The sequence below is a fragment of the Amblyomma mixtum genome, chromosome 10 (assembly GCF_055824585.1).
Source record: "Amblyomma mixtum isolate Tamu chromosome 10, ASM5582458v1, whole genome shotgun sequence".
Lineage (NCBI taxonomy): Eukaryota > Metazoa > Arthropoda > Arachnida > Ixodida > Ixodidae > Amblyomma > Amblyomma mixtum.
The window spans coordinates 60,526,397-60,530,572 of NC_143021.1; the positions used below are offsets into that span (position 1 = coordinate 60,526,397).

The 4,176-nt window shown below is 49.2% G+C and overlaps 1 non-coding gene across 1 annotated transcript; it reads left to right on the top strand.

Annotated features, from left to right (window-relative positions):
• Window positions 1-3,685: 3,685 nt before the first annotated feature.
• On the top strand, window positions 3,686-3,759 carry TRNAT-AGU (transfer RNA threonine (anticodon AGU)). Its single transcript has one exon. It is a non-coding gene; the product is annotated as a tRNA-Thr (tRNA).
• The last annotated feature ends 417 nt before the right edge of the window (window positions 3,760-4,176 follow it).

Below are 4,176 nucleotides of genomic sequence, written 5' to 3' on the forward strand. Positions count from 1 at the left end.
GCCTCACTGATGACAAGACAGGAATACTATTACTCAGGCGGTTATTAATTATTGACCTTGATGTACAGCCATCATAAACCATTTTCACGCCATCAGTGATGATACATCCCACATTCACATGTTCCAAAAGCACGAACAAAATTTCATGCACAACTTTATCAAACGCCGTATGCAGGTCCAGTTGCATCATGGCGACACGACCCTCCGTTGCATCACAGCATTCAAGGACACTCCTAGCTACGTGTATGTTAGTAAAAATAGATCTGTCTTTTATGCCGCAGGTCTGGTGTGGGCCAACAAGGGTTTTAATTACTGTTTGGAGTCGTCCGGCTAGCACTTTCATATAAATTTTGTAGTCTACGTTAGTTAAGCTTATTGGGCGGTAACACTCAACTGACTGCAACCTACTCAGGTCGTCCGATTTTGGGATCAACACCACGTGGGAAGTTCAAAAAGACGGTGGAGTTAACTTTCTTTCGTAACGCTCGCTTATTACGCGCTGCAATGCTATTGCCATTTCTGTTTTCAAAGCCTTGTAAAGTGCGGCACCGAGGCCGTCCGGCCCAGGTGACTTGTTTAAGCTCAGCTGCTGTATTGCAGCTTCGATTTCTGCTGCCGTTATGGGCTCCTCAAGTACCTGCGCCAGGTCCTCCTCGACTCTTGGCATTAGCAACAGGAATGCAGTTTTGTAATGTTCAACATCAGGCGTTTTAAGGCTGAACAAGTTTTGGTAATATTTCAGAAACGCCCTTTCAATCACCTCAGATTCGGAAGTTACGTCATTGCGATAACAAATTTCCTTTATCTCTTTCGAAACTGCATACTGTTTTTCGTTACTGAGCGCCCTTTTTGTGGGCGTCTCCCCAAGCCAAAATCTTTCGCTGCGTGCCCTTATCACAGCACCTCGATATTTCGTTTCATCTATTAGTTCAAGCTTAGTTTTGGTCTCGTTTATTTCTTGTCTGTACAACCCCGGCTTGACGCCTTCCATGCTGAGCATGAAATCAAGGTCGGTACGAAGTTCCTTTTCTTGCTGTTTTTCTTTACGCTTTAAAACACATGCTCTTTATATAGCGGCCACTTTCACGTCGCATTTAAATTGTTCCCATGTTTGTATAAAGTCTGTCTCTTTTTCTAACAAGCTTTTGACTGAGTCTTTTAGTTTCTTGCTAAACTCGTCATCCTCCAACAATGAGTCATTAAATTTCCATAATTCCCAACTAAACTTGACAGTCCTTTTCCTCTCCCCAAGTGTGATCACGACTAAAGAATGATCACTGAAGCTGACGTGCACAGTCTGGTACTGGGAACACAAGGGCACAACCTATGAAGAAACATAAATTCTGTTCAGCCTTGCGTGACTAACGCCTTAGAAATGCGTGTACTGTGCTTGTTCTGAACCTTGCATTATGATGCCAATGTCTTCCAATTCTGCCTCATTAATCATCTCAGACAGCAGCTCGGCACTCGTGTCCTGCAGGGTTTTGTTCGTTGTTCTATCTTCAGGTCTACACACACAGTTGAAATCTCCAAGCAATAGTACACGCTTTTCTGTCAGCAGGAAAGGTTGAACACGGCGAAAAAAGGCATCTCGTTCGGGAATTCTATTAGGTGCATATACACACACAGCTCTCCACTCTACACCAGAAAAGTAAAAATCACATGCTACAATCCGGCCACTTTCACAGGAAAATACAGTTTCCACGGCGACTTTGCCGTTTCGAGTTAAAATCAGACACCCTCCCGACTTTCCTTCTGCATGGCACACGCAAACACTGAACTGTGCACGGTAAATTTCTGCCATCGCATCTGTCGACTCTTCGCTTTCAATTTTTGTCTCTTGAACAGCCAACAGATCGATTTCGTTTTCGAAGAACAAGAGACGTTTAAGCTGATTTTGCCTTCTTCGCGCAGAAAGACCTCTTACATTCAGTGTGGCAATACGCAAGCTAGATGTTAGTTGAGACGCCATCTAAATGGTTGGGATTCGCCGCTCTCGAAGTGACATCGGTTTGCAGCTCACCTCATCAAAAATCCTTCCAGCTTGCAAAGTACGGCGGTGTCAGCACTGAACCCGACCGAAGACCGGGTTACCAACACGGAGACCCAGCAAGGCACCTCCGCTAAGGCGGAGGGGCAGCCGATGAAGTCCTACGATCAGGAGGGACGTTCGGCTTGGGCTTGTAGGCCGCACGTCGAACAGGAGGCGCTTTAGGAAGAGGCTCCTCATGGTCCGTCCCGTCGTAGTTCGTCGCCTTGTCATCAGCTTCGTCGTGCGTCCTCTTCGCTGGCAAAGTTGACGCCGCGGGCATCTCCGTGTCAATGTCCTTCTCGTCGGTCGGTTCCAAAACCGTCTCAGGTGCACCTACCGAAGCATCATCTGCTTTTCCCGCCTCCGCCTCAGTTCTGGTTTTAGGCACAGATGGTTCTGCTGAGTTGGCAGCCTCATGTTCCGTGGGAAGCACTGCTTTTTCTGAGGCTATGCTTTTCGGTACTGCTTCTTCCCGACTCTTACGGGTCGCCTCTACCGCGTCGACTTCGTCCATAATATGCTCCTCTGTAGTATCCCTACGACCAGGACCAGCTACGGTAGCATATGTTCGCACGCACTGGGCGTTGTCGTGGCCGAAGCGACGACAGAGCCCGCAACGTGGCACACGGCACTCCCGACGTATGTGTCCGGTGCCGCGGCACCGGAGGCAGAGCGGAGCTCTGCCAGGAACGTGGACGAGTGCGACGTCCTCTCCTACACGCAACTGGTGCGGTAAGTCCTCGATGGTGACGCCCACCTTCAGCTTCAATGTCACTGAGCGTGTAGTAGACGACTTGTCGACGCAGCCTTTGACTCTCCACTTGTCCCGAGTTATGTCGGTCACTTTTCCAAAAGCCGCCAGAGCTGCCTTCACGTCGTCGTCTTGCACGCCGTGTAGCAGCCAGAACAGCTTCAGCCTGACGCCCTGGTTGCGTGGGTCAATGACCACACAGCGGTGGTCCTTGACGTTGAACGCTTCCGCCTGTAGCATTTTGTTTTTTCCTTCTTCATTGAAGAATGTCACGGCCCAAACATGATTCATCTGATATGCCCCGAGGGCAACTACTTCCGGCAGCAATGACAGCCGCTCAAGAGCGTCACGAAAGTTTTCAACACGGTATGGCCTGGCTTGGACGTCGCCATGCAAAAAAACAGTATGCAAAACGCTCGAACCTGTTGGCAAATGCGGCAAAATCAGCTGGTAGTCCTCGTTCGGTTTGATCGTACTCCTGATACCGCGGCCCGGCTGGGCCGCTGAATCCGCTCCTTGGGAGCCCATGATACACACGTCCGTCACGCTCGGTGGCCGGAAGTAGAATCGAGCTAACCAGGACGGCAAGCTTATGGTAGGGCGAGAGCGAATTGATCAATAATTCGAAGTGGGAACTGTGTTGGTCAAATGTTTAGGGGAATCCCCCAAGGTGGAGTAGATTTTTAATAAGGGTGTAATTACTCATTGGCATCCACCCGAGCGCAGCCATACGGCTACAAAGGAAAGCTATACAGCTTTCTCAGAAACTTCGTAGTTAAAGAAAAATTCGTCCTGGTACGGGGTTCGAACCCAGGACCAGGGATTCCCTTAAACATTTGACCAACACAGTTCCCACTTCGAGTTATTGATCAATTCGCTCCCGCCCTACCATAAACTTGCCGTCCTGGTTAGCTCAATTGGTAGAGCGACTGCTCCAGTGAAGCGGTGGTCCTGGGTTCGAACCCCGGACCGGGACGAATTTTTCTTTAACTACGAAGTTTCTGAGAAAGCTGTATAGCTTTCCTTTGTAGCCGTATGGCTGCGCTCGGGTGGATGCCAATGAGTAATTACTCCCTTATTACAAATCTACTCCACCTTGGGGGATTCCAACATTTGACCAATGCAGAGCGCATTACTGCACAGGTCACTGCACAGTGCCAAATTTTGATTGACGCTATCCTTACCCGTTTAACGGATACTGTCATCACTAGCACCATGACCAAGGTAGAGAAGCGTTTACCTCACCTTATTCCTAGACTCTCACCAGCCTCTCCTTCCACAGTGCAATCCCCCACACCCCTCCTTCGCCCCTCCACTCTACAGCATGGCTCCTAGCTCCGACGGACCATAATTCGTTACAGAATCTTCAATGGAACTGCAGGGGCTTTCGGCG